This window comes from Heloderma suspectum, chromosome 10 (assembly GCF_057233095.1).
Source record: "Heloderma suspectum isolate Gila_16-S chromosome 10, 16-S_ref, whole genome shotgun sequence".
Taxonomy (NCBI): domain Eukaryota; kingdom Metazoa; phylum Chordata; class Lepidosauria; order Squamata; family Helodermatidae; genus Heloderma; species Heloderma suspectum.
Window position 1 is genome coordinate 33621548 of NC_139467.1, and position 19739 is coordinate 33641286.

The following is a 19739-nucleotide window of genomic DNA, read 5'->3' on the forward strand; positions in this document are numbered from 1 at the left end:
CAGTCAGCAAAGGGAACAAGAGTTCTCAAAAGGGAAGGCCTGCCAGAATAATAGAGTCTTTAATGCCTGCTTAAGAACCTTCAATGAGGTCAGCAGGAGCACTTCAACGGGCAGGTTGTTCCACAACTGAGCAGCGGCAAAGGAAAAGGTCCTCTTGAGTGTGGCTGCCAATCTCACATTAGGCAGCCGCAGCAGATAGCCCTCAGAGGACCTTAGGTGGCAGACTGGGACATAGGGGAGAAGGCGCTCCCTAAGGTATCTATATAGTTTTAAAATATACATCAAAACAATACAGGAAAGTACACTGGTGTTATGCTGTAAAAGAAATATACATCAAAACAATAAGAGAGAATACAATGTGATTGTGCTGGATAAGCCTAACCATACAAAAATAACCAATACCAAATAAATCAAACATATTTCGACATAGTCTTCCTCGGTAGTCTAGTACAAAGGACATGGTGAAGCCCTTACTACTAAGTAACACCAGCTTTATTATGGGTAGTGCCTGATTAAGTTTCCAGTAGTCAAGGAATGGCATTTCTTTCACCCAGTAGAGGCTCTCATCCCACTGCTACTCCATCTTAGATGGTACTGGCCTTCAGACTAGTGTCTGGCAGCCAGTGTGCTGTAGTGGTTAGGGTGTTAGGGCAAGACTGTGGAAGCACAGGTTTGAATCATAGAATCATAGAAGGGTTGAAAGGGGGCTATAAGACCATCAAGTCCAACCCCCTGCTCAATGCAGGAATCCCTGCTCATTCATAAGGCTTACCGGATGATCTTGAGCCTAGCCTAAGCACTTCTCTCTTAGCCTGACCTACCTCAAGGGATAGTTCGAAAGATTTTTTTTTAAAGGGGCAGGGGGAGATCACTGATGATATAAAAAAACCTAACAAAATTAAAATGGAGAATACAGTCATGCCAAGAACATGTAAGTTGGTCACACCTGTTCTAGACCCCTCCTCTTCATCTACCCTTGACAAGATGCCTCGACATAGCATGGAGAAACTGAGTTGAGGATGGAGAAGTGCCTGAAAAATTCAGGAAACACCCATCCCCACTTTCCCAAAAATCACTGGAAAAACTGGGGGGAAAACTTTCCCTCTAATTTTTCTGGGTTTTCCCAATTTTTCTGGGTTTTCCAGGCCTTCACATGTCTAGGCAAGCAAACACATGCATTGGTGGATGCATGAAAGACTTGAAGGCTCTTGGGCTTTGCGACACAATTTCAAAGGCCGTCTCTGATCCGAGTCATTATTTTTAAAAAATGGTGACATTTGACTAAAAGGTTTTGCTCAGCCAGGAACGCGCTAAACCACCATAGCCTTTTACTTTCTCTAATTTAAAAGCCTGCAACGAGTGGAACAGACCCAGCACAGCAAAAGAGGTTACTAGGCAACACTATGAAATGGACAGCAACTTAGATAATCCGTCCTAAAGTAATTACGTTTTCTATAATTAAAGATTACAGTAAATCCAATAGATCCCAACAGGAACTTGAGCAATTTAGAAACACACTGGCCAAATTATCTGTTTTCAAGCAGTCACATTAGTGTCCAGACCTAAACGATAAAACACTGGGAAAACAGGAGAGATTTTAATTTAATACGACTTCAAACAAGCAGCCACTAGCCTTTACATTAATTAACCGCCCTTATGCAGGTCTTTCCCCAATTTGTATAAACTACTCCTGGTGGTTAACTTATACACACAAGTGCTGGAACTCAAGCCCAGGGCTGAACTGAAGCTCTGGTTCACCTGGGCTGAGCCCCAGATTCAGCTTCCAATGACAGGTCTTGGCCCTATATCAACCTTCCCCAACCTGGTGCCCTCCAGATGTATCAGACTGCAACTCCCATCATGGCCGGGAATGATGGGAGTTGTAGTCCAACACATCTAGAGGGTCCCAGCTTGCAGAAGGGTGCCCTATAGCATATCAAGTAACAAGAACACCATGTCTTGAGTATGTACAGAGAACGGGCCTTCCCTCAACCCTGAGTAATTGTAGCCAGTCCCCACTTAGCAGACGTTTGGGGAAAGGGGTCCCTAGGCAAATTTGAAGCCAAACACCTCCTGTTAAAACCAACTCTGCTCAGGTCTCCCTGGAAGCCAGGTCCTCTGGTGTGGAAAGCTCTGTCTCCAGTCCTTGATTAACTAAATTTTCTAGGTTACTTAAGATTATTATCACTTTTTAATCAAATACCTAAAACTGGATGCACTGCAAGGATCAAAAGAAAAGGCGCGGGGAGGGCCATGTTTTGAATACTGGAGAACTCGAAAGCTTGCTAATAAGCTTCCTAATAAAGATTTGCTGAACTGTGTGTTTTAGAATTTTACTTATGGACTAATGTGGCCTCCTTTGCTTTCTCTATACAGGGCTCCTTCACACTGAGCTTTTATCCTGTGATTGAGATTGCTCCTTCATGGAAGGGGCTGGATGGATAACTTTCTTCCACCTGATGATGGAAATTTACCTGGTGGCTGGAGGGAACATATCCCTCAAAATGTAATGCTACTCAATTTGATTCTATTGAGTTTTTTTTACCCAGTACACCACCTAAACTTGATCTCTAGCTTTGCTGATAATCTCTTTACTTTTATTTTCTACCTAGCAAAGAACCTGCATGTTTTTCTTAAGGCAGGCTGTGGGAAGCACGATTTCTATGGGGAGGAAAGTGTGTGGGGATGACCTTCCCCATACGCTGTCCTCCCCCTCACAACCACAGTAAGAACTGTGGTATCCGGTTTTCTGCAAAAAAGAAAAAGGAAGCAGCAGTGGGGAAACATGGAAGGGTTATGAGTGGAAGACGTCATCGCTTGGACCCCTGTGAAATTCAGTGAATGAAGCAAGGCCATGGCACAATAAAAGCATCTTCTGGAAGTACCCCCAGTTGACCCTTATCCAATTAAGCCTGATAGCTCGCTCCTACTTTAAATTTTAAGATACTGATGAAATGCAGAGATTGTGGCTACAAGCCACTTTCCCCTTCCAGAACTCACTTTGCTTAACATCCAGCCTGAGGAAGAATTCTGGAGAACACGAAAGCTTGCTGTTTTGTGTTAGTCCTAATGATGTGGGTTTTCTGGAAAATTTTGAATCGGAAAATTTCCCGGACATTTTTCCAGTGCTGATTTGCTAACTTTCCAAGGCTCATTTGAATTGGGTAACTGGCATCAGAAAATTTTCAGTTTGAAATGGAAATGTTTTAGATGCTCTAGACCTGGGCTGGGCAGAAAGTAGATCTCCAGGTGTTTTAGACTTCAACTCCCAGTATTTCTGACCATTGGCCATGCTGGCCAGGGCTTCTGGAAGCTGAATCTCAAAACATCTGGAGATCTACGTTCTGCCCACCCCTGTCCTAGACTCCCTATGGCTTAGTGAGTGATCTAATTTAGCATGTTTATTTTACTTGTATTTAACAAACAGCAGAGCTTTAAAAAGTACACCACGTTAATTTTTTGTATCTTATTTATTTATTACACTTGTCCCATTACACCAGAAATATTTGAAGGGCGAAAATTAAAGTATACTTAATGTGATTTAAATGCTCTATTATGTAAACATTCTTATTGGAATACTTCTAAAAGATTTAAAGACTAATGTACTTCCCCTACATGGTTTAAATGTAACAGGAAAAAACTAAATTACTGAAAACTGTTGACACACTAATTAATTTCAGTAACCCAAAGAATGTACATAACTGACAACCATTCATCTGTTTCAACAGAGTTCAACTCTCTTCCACTAAGGTTGCTGGGGCACCTTCAGTTTCATTAGTTCCATTTCAATTTGAGACACCTATTTCAATGACATATACGTATTCTCTCAAATATTTGCTAGAGATAATCATCTGAAAAACATTAATTACAACTTGGAAACTGCCAAGTATGCCTCATATTGGATTTGCAATTACCATACATTCATTGTTAGTAATGAACATACAAAATGGAAACATTTCCGTGGAAAAATTAAGCACTGGAAAATGTCTGCCCCACATCGCTTGGTCCTAATAAAGGTAATGACCCAGTTCACATGATCAAAACAAGCCACTAAGGCTTATTTAAGTCATGGTGGCTTGTTTAAATCAGCAGTGCATGCTGGGCACCATTAGCCTAATCACCCGCCTGGGTGCGGCTTGTTGTGCTCTCTGAACCCAGATGGCAAAGCTTGTCTGAGGGGCAAACAACCCTTTAATAAGCCATGGCACATGCCACCGATTTAAATGAGCCGCCATGGCTTAAATAAGCCCCAATGGTTTGTTCTGACTGTGTGAACTGGATCATTACCTCTATTAGGACCAAATGATGTGGGGCAGTTTTGATCGTGCAAACTGGCCCACTGTCTGACTATGGAGTTTGGATAATTTCTTATGTACTAACATAGCTCCCTTTATCTTTTACAGCTGAAATAAGACATTGGGAGAGACATTTTCAGTTTTCTAGTAATGCTGAATGCCATCTAATTTTATTGCCTTGTTTAATCAAGTTGTTGCATATGCTAATTTACATGTATATATGCACGTTTAGGAATAATTTATTGTAATTTAGTAGAACTACAATACATCCCATCCTAGTGGGGAAGACTGTGGCCAGGTGACCTGTGCAACCCCTTGTGTGATCTGCTGTCCAGGTGCTAAGTGTTCATGGGCAACTTCAAGGGCTGTCCTGCTCTCCCTTCTTATGATTCTTTATCTTTAAAGTGGACTTCAACTGGATAGCGCTTCAAATAGAGGACTATCTGCTGCAAAACAGGACACATGGCCTCCTAGTATAAAGGACTACTGCCCAATTCTCACTTGAGCAAACAGACCAACTCGGCCCCCAAGGGAAGGAAAAACCTGGCCAGTGGATTTCTCTCTGGGAAACCTACTGCTGACTTTATTTTATATTTATCTTATTAAAATGCTTATATCCGATCACGAGTAGTGCAAAAGCACTATTAAGAAGGCTTGTAGTGTTGGATGCTGTGAAATCAGAACCTTGGGAATGTGAAATAATTGAGTGTACAACTTTTTAAAAATCCATAGGTGGATAATACATTTACTAGGACCAGCCAAAATTCCAGTGTGTGCAAGCTTTAGAGTTCTCCAGAACTTTTCACCAGGCTAGGTGGTACAAAAAGTGGATGACCAGCCAGATGGGTGATTAACAAATTTAATAAATAAAAATAAATAAATAGGTGATCTGCGAAGTACATCTGGCCAGTTTTTTGAACTAAGCCATTTCTTTCTGCATCGACCACTTTTTGTACCACCTAGCCTGATGAAGAGCTCTGGAGAATTTGAAAGGTTGCACACTTTTGTGGAATGTTGGTTGGTTCTCATAAAGATATTGTCCATCTATGAATTTTGGATTTTTTTTTCTCATGGACCAGCATGGCTATCTTTGTTTTTAATAACATTTCAAAAATTACAGTTTCATAAGAACAATTATGTAAATCAACCAACCAAGGAGAAAGAGTCAGCAGTTAAACCCTAAACATAAGAACATTATCTGCCACATTCAATCAAACACTGCTGGAATAAAACAGTCTTCAGCAACTGACAAAAACACAGTGATGAAGTGGCACAACCCCACTTCATGGGACAAGGCATTCAAAAATCTGGGTGCAGCACCATGCGACCTTCAACTAGAGTTTGGGGGTGACAACTGTACTTCTCTGTCCTAAGGACTAGAAACTTGCTAGGGTATTGTGTGTTTGTTTTAATTTAATGCAGAGCTTACTGGGATGGGATCCGAAATCATGTTCTATTGCCAGTTCCTGTTCATGTGAAATTATGGAAAGGAATGGCCCGGGTCTCTACCTTCAAGCTACATGTACACTCACACTCCAGAACTGGAGTTGAAGTGGAATCTGAAAGTCTGCCAGACCTGGAGCAGCAGTGTAAATACAATTATTTATTTATCCTTAAATACTAGATACTGAAAACTGTTTGTTTTAAACATTATCAACAAAACAAATACATTATAATAATGTTCAAACAATGAGATGGGGGGTTGCTTTCTGTAATCTTTTTTGGGGGAGGGGGGCAAATTGCAAAATAATTTGTGCTCACTGTTTTACATACTATTTATAATTATTAATAAATTATTAATAAATAAATGGGTCTAGTGAGAAGAAAAAACAGACAACTTAGTTTGCAGCTGGAAGCCTTCAGTAATCTGCAGCTGGAAGCATTCCATATAGAGAATTAAGAGAAGGGCTACCAACAGATCTTCATGTCCTTAGGGAGAGGCAGTAGCTCAGTGGTAAAGCACATGCTCTGCATGCACAAGGTCCCAGGTTCAATCCCCAGCTTCTCCAGGTAGGGCTAGGAAAGAATCCTGCCCCAAATCCTGGAGAGCTGCTGCCCGTCAGTGTCAACAATACTAGGGTAGATGAACAAATGGTCTGACTCTTATAATGAGTCATATAACATATGACAGCCTCATATGTTACTATGATGTGCAAGTTTTCTAACTGCAGGGAGGATGGTTTATTTGGGAAGGGTATGTGCATCCAAAACATGATGAGCATTTTGACATGCAACCTCCCATGTAAAATGTATGGTCCTAATAGGACCGTACCATAATTCTGAATGGGTAGATTGGCTCTTTGTTCCACCTGAGGAGACTTGAAAAAGTTGCTTCAATAATTTAAGGTCCACTGTGGCAAAAGATGTAGACCATGTCTGCTAAATTTCAGGTAAGCATACAGACTTGCCCATACATCATTATCACTAAAGGCACAGTGGCTTGGAGCACCTTTTATCAGCTTAATGGTGATATACCAACTACATCCTTACCTGGACAGAGATAGCCTTACAACAGTTATTCACACTGTATGTATGTGTTAACTTCCTATTTGGATTATTGCAACGTGTTAAACTTCAGTTAGTCTAAAATAGGGCAGCTGGACCACTAACTGGGACTGGCAGATATAATTGTATAATGCCAGTACTTCTCCATCTGCACTGGCTGCCAATCTGTTTCTGGGCCCAATTCAAAATGCTGGTTTTAACTTTTACAGCCCTAAATGACTTGGGGCCAGGTTACTTTAAGATCATCTCCTCCCATATTTACCTACCTGGACACTAGGATCATCATCTAAAACCCTCCTCCAGGTGCCGCCACCAAATGTGGCAAGGCAGGTGGCTACAACAGAGAGGGCCTGTTTAGTGGTGGCACCCCATTTGTAGAATGCTGTCCCCAGAGAGGCTCACCTGGCACCTACATTATGGTATTTCCGGCACCAAGTGAAGACAATTTTATTCTCCCAAGCACTTTAAGAACTGTTTTTAGTGCTTTTAATACTTTGTTCTGCTGTTGGTTTTATTCTTTGCTACTGGTTTTATGTTAGTTTTATTTTGCACTGTTTTATTTGCTTTGTTTTGTTTTAATGTTTGTATTTTATGTTTTTAATGTATTGTACACCTCCCAGAGACGGTGTAAAGATGATGATGATGATGATGATAATGATAAATAGTAGTAGTAACACCAACAACAACATACTGGGCTTGAATCAGAGTTCCAGGGAGGCTCCAGTTCATTCATCCATTTTTATTTAGCCACACTTGCACATTCCTCCAAGGAGCTTGGGGAGGCATTCCAAGAAACAAGAACAGCTCACATTCAAATTAATTTGCTTCACCACTACTGACCAAAAATCTCCCTGGTGGACCTTACAGAACCAGTTCTTCTCAGAGCTTTGTTCCAGTGAAAAGACTTGCCCGCATAGCTAGACTCTGAGTTCAGCTTACAACTTAAAAGAATCTAAATTCAGAATTTGCTCTTTCATTATATAAAGAGAAGGAGGAATTGTAGTCTTAGATAAGATGCTAAGCACCTCCAAGAAAACCAATAATAGTGGGCTCAGCTGAAACCTAAGCAGGCACCCAGCACAAAGGCAATTGTTAATAAATGGCATAAGTGAGTATTTCTAAATTTGATTAGCAGGAAGGCCATATTTTATTGCACTTCATCAAAAATAATAATAGAGATCTTGAGAGCTCAATAATGTCAGAATACCTTTACGCCTGAGATTTTGCAATAAACTGCCCCCAAATTTCAAATTGGGGTGAAACCAAATGGGTGACCTCTGGTACATAAAAAGATAAAGTTACAATACATTTGCCAGTTTCCTCCACACAGCTTTCGCAGAACTGTAAGCAAGAAACTCTTCCCTCCCACTAGGGTGACAGAGCACAGACCCCTGTTTGAAGGGCTGCTGGAGAACCATCCTCTATTTGAAGAGATGTCTACTCCAATTCTGATTTAAAGAAAAAAAACAATAAGAACTCTTGCCCATCAACAGTTAGAACCTAGACAGCAAACTGAGCAGGCAGACACACAGATCACCTAGTCACAGTGTTTCACACTATGTAGTGTACATTTAGAGAAGTAGTACATTTCTATTTAAATAGTTATTATTTCTAAATATGCATCTAAACATATAAATTAATATATGAAAATTGAATGCAAATCGCTGCCCTCATTTGGCCTCTTTGTGGATAATGCATTTCCTCTTTGTTGGCAACTGGTAAGGAGCCACCCTATCTCCTATGTTCTTTTTACATATACATCCTATACCCAGCTATATAATGCTATGAAATTATTGCAGATACATTATTTCCTACCTAACCTATCTCACTTGCTTAAAAGAGGTGCCTGGCTGCCACTTCAATGCTTGTGAAACAAGGCTGTGAGATTTTGTTCACACATCATGGCTACCCCAGAGTTTGTTTGAACCCTGAGTAGCTGAGAATAAGAGGGGGCGAGCCAGTATGCTGGCCCCTGGCCACCTATCCATTCCCACTGAGCTAAACAACCCACAGACACTCCATCCCTGAGTTATTTATCATGACATCCAAACCCCAAATTGTAGATTGTTGTGGGAGGAACTACCCAGACTTGTAACCCAAGAACAAACCATGGGTTACAAATCTGGGTTATTCCTTCTCTAACAGCCTACAATTCCGGGTTCGGATGTCACGATATACAACCCAGAGGCAGAGCATCCCAGGTTGTTTAGCTCTGCTCAGCTGCAGCAGGAGTGATTGGTGGGCAAGAACTAGCATGCTCACTCCAGCTTCATTCTCAACGTTGTTTGGACATGCAAATCAGGTTACAAAGCACCAAAGTTAGAAACATGGAAATATCCCTTTTCACCCCATAACTGCAGTTTTAAAAATAAGATATAGTCATTTGCCATCCTGTAGAAAACTGCAAAACATAATTTAATTTTATGAACATAAGCAATTTGGACAAGCAAATGTAGACTTCTGATTAAATAAATCAAATGTGGCAACATTCATTTTAATTGTTTTGTCCTTACCCCAGAGAGAGAGAGAGAGAGAGAGAGAGAGAGAGAGATTCTAATGCCTGCTGATGTTTCAAATCTAAATTGTCTTGAGTAACAGCATATCCGTGTTAACTTTTACAATCTTAATTTGCTGGGGATTCAAATCCTTAATTTTACCTTTGGTCTATCCAAAAAGTCATGGCACAAATAAGCGTGCATTAGATGAATATCCCAAGGCTATTCTGATTTACTCCAATTGAGTAGGCAGGCAAGGATGTGACAAGACAGAGCAACATAGGTATAGATGATACAGGATTAGAGTCAGCATTACATGGTCTGCTGAGAACATCACCGTGTAGTCATTATTGGCTACCTTAACACTTTTATTTCGTCACATTAGCCCTGATTGGAACCATTAGTGTGTGCAAAGCAAGGTCAAACAGATGGGGAGAAAAAGGACAGCCCTACTCCATGCCTCTCTGCAAAACAAAAGCTTTCGACACATATCCACTGACTGCTTCTGAGAACAATGGAAAAAATTGAATCCATGAGATCTCGTAAGAAAGCTGAATATTTGCAAGGCATGCAAAATATTATTATTATTAAAGGTTTTGCTCTTTGGTAACACAGTTAAAATGAATACAAATGCCTCCTCAGCATCAAGTGTTGGAACAAGATCATCTGTCTTCCCAGGGTGACTTATGATATCAGCAAGGAGACAGGTATGACTCATACTTCACCTACGCTTGCATCAAACCAGCATGGTCAGTATGAAGGCAGTACATTTTGCAACCTAGAAGCGTAAAACAGAAGTCAAGAATAACAGTTTTGTTCCATCTATAATTGGTTCCATTCCAAGACTGTGGGCACTGGCTGGTTCTTAGCAAGCTTGGTTCCGGCATGCTACACTTCTCGCCAAAGTCTGGTACTACCAGCTTGGAAAGCCAAGAATCCGCCACATATCCACTCCTGCATGGCAGAAACAGTACATTTCGCTTCTAAGCAATAGATGGCTTACAAAGACAGCCTTATAAACGTTTGCAAATAATCTGAAATCTATTTCTAAAACACTTTGTCTTCACACTTGGCTGCTGAGATCCCTGCCCAGCCACTAGGATCCTCACTGGCCTGCTCTGTTTCTGCTTTTCATGTCCATATGTGTATGTAACTCCCCCCACCTTTTAAAGTATGTAGCGGTAATGCTAATTTGTGCTATTGAAAGAATACAAGAGAGCTGAAGATGAATGACCTGGAAATATGGAAACTGGCAAATAGCTTTAAAAGTGGGACCTTCAACAAAACGTTGTAGTACAGGATGCTCCTCTTCAGGCGTCCAGCCAACCAGCTATGACTTCTTACAGGATATTCCATTCCATTCACCCCTCACACTGCCCTGATCTCCCCGCCACACACACCACCAGCACTACGTGTCCACTGAGCATGCTCAGTCCTCACTGGGCTGTTTTGGAGGGGGACTGCCCCCCTCAGGATTTTTTTCCTAATTGTTTTGGTCCTTCTGCAAACTTTGGGATTCCTTCAAGCCTGTTGATACCTCCCACTTGTGTGTAGGGATGGTGCTATTTTGTTTTTGTTTTTATAGTATTTTATTGTATATTTATTGCCTATTTGTAAATGTCTATATGGTTTTTATTCTGTACACTGCCTTGAGAACGTTTTACCCTTAAAGAAGGTCAAAAAATAATTCTGAATAAAACAAACAAATACATAAATATATCCACCCTTGGAGAATAAGTTCACTATTGACATATGGGATATTTGCTGTAAATTGGGGTATTTTTGTAATGTAGCGGGAGGGACAGTTGTTATGGAAAGATCACTTATTTTGATGTTCTTTTTATATCAAAACTGAATAAAACAAGAGAACAAAAGATACTTTTTTTCCTATTTTATCCACACACAACCACACTGTGCAATAGTTAGAGAGATGGGATTTGCCATGGTAGGACTTGTCCAAACCATGATTTGTTGATATGAGAACAGATGCACAAACCTCAGGATGATATGTTTCTGTCTGCACAAACCATATTTTGTAAACAAAGCACGGTTTGGAATGCTGCTTTGATGGAAAATCATGGTTTCCCATGTTTTGATGAAATGACAAACTCTGGTTTGCTATGAATTTGAACCAGAATTTTCCCCCCTCATATGAGGAACAGGGAGTGTGCAAGCCTGAGGAACACTGCAGGTTGTTCACAAACCTGGTTTAGATGATAAGAAAATAAGAACTGAACCAGTGAGCAGGTTCCACATGGGGGTGGTTAATAAACCACACGTTTGTTGTGCGCCTCCCAATTTACCTAATTACCCTTGTCGGGTGCAGCTTGTTGTGACAGCCGAACCTGGAGAGGGTAGGTGGCTGGGGTAGCTAACAAACCACCTAGCAACCCTACAACGGACCAGGGGTTCTGGGTGGTTTCTTAACCACACCAGCCAGCCACCCTCATTGGTTTCAGACATGATGACAAGCCACTCCCAGCAAGGGTAATTATGTAAATTGGGAGGCATGTGCAGTGGTGATTAACAACCCATCATGGCTTATTAACCACCCTCCTGTCATGCAAATTGGCCCAATGTGTCTGTTTATTGTTCCTAGACTAACCAAGGTCTCACTCCCAATTCTGTCCACTTTAGTCTTCATTTTAAAAAGAATAAAGTTTTTAGACCTCATGGACCTGGAGAAAAGCCCCCCCCCCCCCCGCCACACACACACACACACACACACACACACACACAAGTATAGTGTACTTGTGTGTCAAAATGATACACTACAATGACCCCAACCAGCCAACTCATTTATGATGTAAAATACCACAGCTGACAGCCTCTCTGAGGTGAACAATACCAAAGTTTTTGAGCACACCAGGTGACCAAGACACTCTGCTGTTTGAAAGACTCCAGTGGAGAAAGATTACATTTCTCAGCCTTTCAGGAAGTGTTTACTAACACTGAGAGATCAAACAAGGGACAGAATCACAGACATGTGGCTTCTATGAGCAACTGTACTATGGAAATGACCTTCTCAGACTATGCAGATGACCAAGAACATTTGGGGCAGTTTATTGATTTTTTGCAATGTTTCTCAAGGATGCTGAACTCAGGCCAGATTGTACAAAAGGCATCAGAGGAGAAATGCTTCCATGTCCACCCATCCTGGTCTGGTTTTCATCAGGTTCAAGGCAATATTAGGCAATGTAAGAATGGCCTAATTTGGGTTCCAGCCACCCACATCTCCTTCCATGATACTCCATTCCATTCCCCTCCCACCTTGCTTTCCATCTTTTCCTCTCAACAGTCAGTCAGTATTTCATGCCCACTGGGCATGATCACTCCTCACTGGGCTGTTTTGGGGTTCCCCCCATCATTGTTTTGTACTTCTGCAAAATGTGAGGTTCCCCCCACACCAATTTATTTTATTTTAAAATTATTTATTTATTATTACATTTATATCCTTCCTTTTCCCCTCTTGCAAGGAACCCAAGGCAACTTACATGGTTCTCCTCCTCTCCATTTTATCCTCACAACAACCCTGTGAGGTAAGTTAGGTTAAGACTCTGTGACTCACCCAAAGTCACCCACTGAGTTTTATGGCTGCATGGTGACTAGAACCCAGATCTCCTGAGTCCCAGTCCAACACTCTAACCAGTACACCACACTGACTCCCTTAGGTCACTTAAAGGGTAGAACCTTATATACCTCCCTCTCGAGCACGAATGATGCCATTTTGGCGAAATAAGGATACACACACAGAAAGGATGAGTTTGGCATTATTATATAAGATAGCCTAATTAGCACACAAGTCCACTGCAACCCTTCAGATTATTATTATTATTATTATTATTATTATTAAATTTATTAATCGCCCATCTGGCTGGTCACCCAGCCACTCTGGGTGATGTACAACATACAATAAAACAGTTTAAAACAATAAAATTCTACAATAAAAACATTTTCTAAAATACCCTAACCCACCCCAAATGCCTGCCTGAACAACCACGTTTTTAATGCACGACAGAAGCTCATTAAAGAGGGGGCATGACGGAGTTCCCTAGGGAGGGAGTTCCACATACCGTATTTTAAAACACTTCCTGCCCCTACTCTACTGTGAACTCAATTTTATGTGCCAGCCCATGAACTGCCCAACTTTCCTGGGCTCCAAGTTTGGCAGAGGTTCACGGCTGCTCTTGTTATCTCCTTGGCTTCTAAATCCAAACTTCTGATCCACCCTTAGCCATCATGGCCTTTTCTCAGGATCAGAAGATTTAGAACATGCAAGGCAAGTATAAAGGCTCTAATGCAAACTAATTTGAGAGATCCCACAGAGTCTCAACTTGCATTTTTTAAAATCAAGAGAGTCTCTAGCCCTCATGGTAAACTTCAAACCTGAGAAGTGTGTAAACAGTTTTTATTGTATGCTAAGAAACGAAGGGTTGCGAGAAGAGAGAAAAGTTCAAATAATCAAGAGTGAACTATTTGCATTCAGCACTGATCCCAATCCCTCCCCATGGGCCAATTCTCTACATTTTCACACTACCCACTTTTTGGCTATCAAGACCCACAAATTCATATTCCTGATTGTCCTGCTATTATCTCTTACAAAGAAAAATTGTATTCTCCCAAGATAAGAAAGCTTTTCAAGAATGCATGCAAACTCTTTTATACCCATTCCCTTCAATGGCACAATTTGTTGGAGTTTCAAGTTGTAGAAAACAGGGCACCCTGCTCAATGCTAGTTCTACAACAATTTCCAAGTTGAACTGTGATACCCTCTCTTTCGAGTGGAAAGACAAAAAATCCCATTCATCAGAAAGACGATCAGGTTAGTTATATCTTGTTGTTGTTGTTCAGTCGTGTCCGACTCTTCGTGACCCCATGGACCATAGCACGCCAGGCCTTCCTGTCCTCCGCTCTCTCCCGGAGCGTGCTCAAGTTCATATTCATTGCATCGGTGATGCTATCTAGCCATCTCATCCTCTGCCGTCCCCTTCTCCTTTTGCCTTCTGTCTTTCCCAGCATCAGGGTCTTTTCCAGGGAGTTTTCTCTTCGCATTAGGTGGCCAAAATATTGGAGCTTCAGCTTCAGTATCTGTCCTTCCAATGAGCACTCAGGGTTGATTTCCTTTAGGATGGACTGATTTGACCTCCTTGCAGTCCAGGGGACTCGTAAGAGTCTTCTCCAGCACCACAGTTCGAAAGCATCAATTCTTCGGCGCTCAGCCTTCCTTATAGTCCAGCTCTCACAGCCATACATTACTACTGGGAAAACCATAGCTTTGATTAGATGGACCTTTGTCAGCAAGGTGATGTCTCTGCTTCTTACTATGCTGTCTAGGTTGGCCATAGCTTTCCTCCCAAGGAGCAAGCGTCTTTTAATTTCATGGCTACAGTCACCGTCTGCGGTGATCTTGGAGCCCAAGAAAGTAAAATCTGTCACTGCTTCCATTTCTTCCCCTTCTATATGCCAGGAAGTGATGGGGCCAGATGCCATGATCTTAGTTTTTTGAATGTTGAGTTTCAAACCAGCTTTTGCACTCTCCTCTTTCACCCTCAACAAGAGGCTCTTTAGATCCTCTTCGCTTTCTGCCATTAGGGTGGTATCGTCTGCATATCGGAGGTTGTTGATAATTCTCCTAGCAATCTTAATTCCGACCTCTGATTCATCCAACCCGGCATTTCTCATGATGTACTCTGCATATAAGTTAAATAAGCAGGGTGACAATATGCAGCCTTGTCGTACTCCTTTCCCAATTTTGAACCAATCGGTTGTTCCATGTCTGGTTCTTACTGTTGCTTCTTGACCCTCGTACAGGTTTCTCAGGAGACAGGTAAGGTGGTCTGGTACTCCCATCACTTTAAGAATTTGCCACAGTTTGTTGTGATCCACACAATCAAAGGCTTTAGCGTAGTCAATGAAGCAGAAATAGACGTTTTTCTGGAATTCTCTTGCTTTCTCCATGATGCAGCGAATGTTGGCGATTTGATCTCTAGTTCCTCTGCCTCTTCTAAACCCAGCTTGTACTTCCGGTAGTTCTCAGTTCGCATACTGCTGAAGCCTAGCTTGTAGGATTTTGAGCATCACCTTGCTGGCATGTGAAATGAGCGCAATTGTGCGGTAGTTTGAACACTCTTTGGCGTTGCCCTTCTTTGGAATTGGAATGTAAACTGACCTTTTCCAGTCTTGTGGCCACTGTTGAGTGTTCCAGATTTGTTGGCATATTGAATGCAGCACTTTAACAGCATCATCTTTTAGGATTTTAAATAGCTCTGCTGGAATACTGTCATCTCTGCTAGCTTTGTTGTTACTAATGCTTCCTAAGGCCCACTTGACTTCACTCTCTAGGATGTCCGGCTCAAGTTCAGTGACTGCACTATCATGGCTATCAGGGACATTCAGATCTTTCCTGTATAGTTCTTCTGTGTATTCTTGCCACCTCTTCTTAATCTCATCTGCTTCTGTTAGGTCCCTGCCTTCTTTGTCCTTTATCATGCCCGTCTTTGCACAAAACGTTCCCTTGAGATCTCCAATTTTCTTGAAGAGATCTCTAGTCTTTCCCATTCTGTTGTTTTCTCGATTTCTTTGCATTGTTCATTTAAGAAGGCCTTCTTGTCTCTCCTTGCTATTCTCTGGAACTCTGCATTCAGTTGGGTATATCTTCCCCTTTCTCCCTTGCTTTTCACTTCCCTTCTTTCGTGAGCTACTTGTAAAGCCTCATCAGACAGCCACTTTGCTTTCTTGCATTTCTTTTTCTTTGGGATGGATTTCGTTGCTGCCTCCTGAACAATGTTACGGACCTCCGTCCATAGTTCCTCAGGCACTCTGTCTATCAGGTCTAATCCCTGAAATCTATTCCTCACCTCCACTGTATATTCATCAGGGATATGATTTAGGTCATACCTGAACGGTTTAGTGGTTTTCCCGACGTTCTTCAATTTAAGCCGAAATTTTGCAACAAGAAGCTCATGATCTGAGCCACAGTCAGCTCCAGGTCTTGTTTTTACTGACTGTATGGAGCTTCTCCATCTTTGGCTGCAAAGGACATAATCAATCTGATTTCAATATATCTGGTGACGTCCATGTGTAGAGTCGCCTCTTGTGCTGTTGGAAAAGAGTGTTTGCTATGATCAGCATGTTCTCTTGGCAAAACTCTATTAGCTTTTGTCCTGCTTCATTTTGTACACCAAGGCCATGCCTGCCTGTTATCCCGGTGATTTCTTGACTTCCTACTTTAGCATTCCAATCCCCTATGATGAAGAGGACATCTTTTTTTGGTGTTAGTTCTAGAAGGTGTTGTAGGTCTTCACAGAACCGATCAACCTCAGCTTCTTCGGCCTCAGTGGTTGGGGCATAGACTTGAATTACTGTGATGTTGAATGGTTTGCCTTGGATTCGTACTGAGATCATTCTATCATTTTTAAGATTGTACCCCAGTACTGCTTTTCCCACCCTTTTGTTGACTATGAGTGCTACTCCATTTCTTCTAAGGGATTCTTGCCCACAATAGTAGATATGATGGTCACCTGAATTAAATTCACCCATGCCTGTCCATTTTAGTTCGCTGATTCCCAAGATGTCGATGTTCAATCTTGCCATCTCATGTTTGACCACCTCCAGCTTACCTTGATTCATTGATCTGACATTCCAGGTTCCTAAACAATATTGTTCTTTACAGCATCGGATTTTCTTTTCACCGCCAGACACATCCACAGCTGAGTGTCCTTTCGGGTTTGGCGCAGCCGCTTCACTCTTTCTGGCGCTACTTGGAAATACCCTCTGCTCTTCCCCAGTAGCATATTGGACACCTTCCGACCTGAGGGGCTCATCTTCCGGCGTCATATCTTTTAGCCTTGTGTTACGTTCCATGGGGTTTTCTTGGCAAGAATACTGGAGTGGGTTGCCATTTCCTTCTCCAGTGGACCACATTTTGTCAGAACTCTCTGCCATGACCTGTCCGTCTTGGGTGGCCCTGCACGGCATAGCTTATGGCTTCACTGAGTTACGCAAGCCCCTTCGCCACAACAAGGCAGTGATCCATGAAGGGGTAGTTATATCTAGCAGTCTCTTACAAGAGATTTCAAAGTTATCAAATTAAGCCTCACCATATTTGTGACAAACGCCAATAATTTCCCCATATTTGAAAGCAAGGAAAGCATTGGCGAGGGAGTTGACTTACCCATGGTCAGACATAGTAGCAGCAGCAAAACTAGGAACAGTACCCAGGAGGCCTCCTGACTCACCATCCACTCTCCCCACACCCCAGCCATGGAAACCGAAAAGAGAATCTCTCAAAAACACAATTTAGCATGCTCCTAATTGAATGCCTAGCCCAACTGGATAGAAACGTGGCAGATTTGTGTCTTTAAAAAGCCTGAAAACAGGTGCTATATTAAGCATTAATCCCAAAGGTACCTAATTTGGGAAACATCACAGCAGCAGCACTGGTTGACTTTGCAAGATATTGTTTTCTAATGAGGAAGCAGAATGCAAGTGAGCAGTAACAGATTTTGAGGGTGAAATAGCAAGGCTAGGGACTAACTGAAGAGCTGTAATAGAGAGGAAATACTGTATTAAGGGACCTTCACCTATCATAATTAGAGCTTGCAGACAATTCTATTAGTGGTTGAGACGTTTGGGTTTTTGCCTCTCCGGGGCGGCTACAGAAGCAAGAAGAGGTCACGTGTTTGCGCCAAACTCCGTTATCTGATCCCACAGACCATATTCTAGCAGAAGTAAGCTACTGCCATTCAGACAGCAATGTGCGCTACTGCAAAAACGGCTGTCAGTTTCCAGGATCATACATAACTGTACTGTCTGCCTTTTCCCCCCAAGAAACCAAAAGATTTCTTGGCAGCAAATATGAATGAATGAAAGACAATGGGAATGAGAGAAAGAATATAGCTTTTCTAAAGAAATGAGCCGAAGACCTTAGAGATTATAATAATCAAGGCAAAAGTGTAGTGGTGTGGTGTGGTGTACTACCAGTGTGGTGTAGTGGCAAGAGTGTTGGACTAGGAGCCGGGAGATCTGGGTTCTAGGCCCCACTCGGCCATGGAAGCTCACTGGGTGACTTTGGGCCAGTCACAGACTCTCAGCCCAACCCACCTCACAGGGTTGTTGTTGAGAGGATAAAATGGAGAGGAGGAGGATAATGTAAGCCGCCTTGGGCTCCTTGCAAGAGGAAAAAAGGCGGGGTATAAATGCAATAAATAAAATAAAATAAATAAGTAATCATTAAAATGGTGAGTAGGAAGCGCTCGAGCAACATTTTTTTTTCTACAAGAGCTACAAAAGAACTGCAAATTAAGTTTTCACTGCAGTCAAAATTCAACTTTTTCTTCATCATACTTTTAGAACAGCTGTTTAAAGTTATAGCTTCTTTTTGAAATTTAGAACTATTCTTTCTTATTGCAAAAACTGGCCATAACATATGTTGTTCCTAAAATGTTCAATATGCAGATTATCAAACCATTCTATAGGGTACCTTTTTAAAACATAAAGTTGTAATTAATTTCTCTTTATTAAAATGCTCACGTATTTCATTTGATCATCTCACATTCTATTCTATCTCTCAATCCAGCCCAGATATGAAAGTCCTGTAACGTATTCACCTTACTTCTATTTTTTAAAAACCCTTCCACATCACCCTATCTGAGTCTGCATGGTGAACAGACAGCTAAAGCCATGGTGTAACAAGGCATGGGTATCGCAGCTAACCAGGACTGCCCTCATAACCACAATTTGTAACCAAAATTTAAAGTGTTTTGCAAACCTGGTTAAAGTAATCCAAATTTTGGTTAAAGAAATCCAAACATTCTTGCAAGGCAATACAAACTCAACACAGGGGTGGGGTGGACACTTAAGGACATTCTGTACTTCTAGAAAATGAAGATTATTAGTGGAAAACAAGGGGTAAAACTGAAATTTATTTATTTATTTAAAACATTTCTATCCTGCCCTGTATCATTAAGATCTCTGGGAGGCGTACAGATAAAATTAATGTAAATAGTATAAAACAATAAATAATTTAAACAGCTAAAAACATATTAAACCATGGACAAGCTAATAACAATTAAAATCTAAAACAATAAAACAGTTAAAACACTGTGCTACTTTAGGGAATGCATTTAGCCCGCAAAGGCTTTGGTAAAACACCATGTTTTACTTGGCACCAAAATGAGACCAATGTCTGTGCCAATCAGGCCTCCAAGGGGAGGGCATTCCACAACCAGGGTGCCACAGCAGAGAAGGCCCTCTCCCACGTCCCACCATAGTATATGTCTCGCACTGGTGGGACGCAGAGGAGGGCCCCTCCAACAGATCTCAGTCCTCGGGCAGGCAAGGTGCTACCTTAAATATCGAGGTCCCAAGCCGTTTAGGCTTTAAAAGTAATCACCAAAACTTTGAATTCTGACTGGAAGCATATTGGCAGCCAGTGCAATCCCTT

General features: G+C 41.6%; 1 protein-coding gene across 1 annotated transcript in view; it reads right to left on the reverse strand.

Moving 5' to 3' along the window:
* The window catches only part of MAN1C1 (mannosidase alpha class 1C member 1), a 201414-nt gene that overhangs the window by 147218 nt on the left and 34457 nt on the right, over positions 1-19739 (reverse strand). The window lies entirely within an intron of this gene.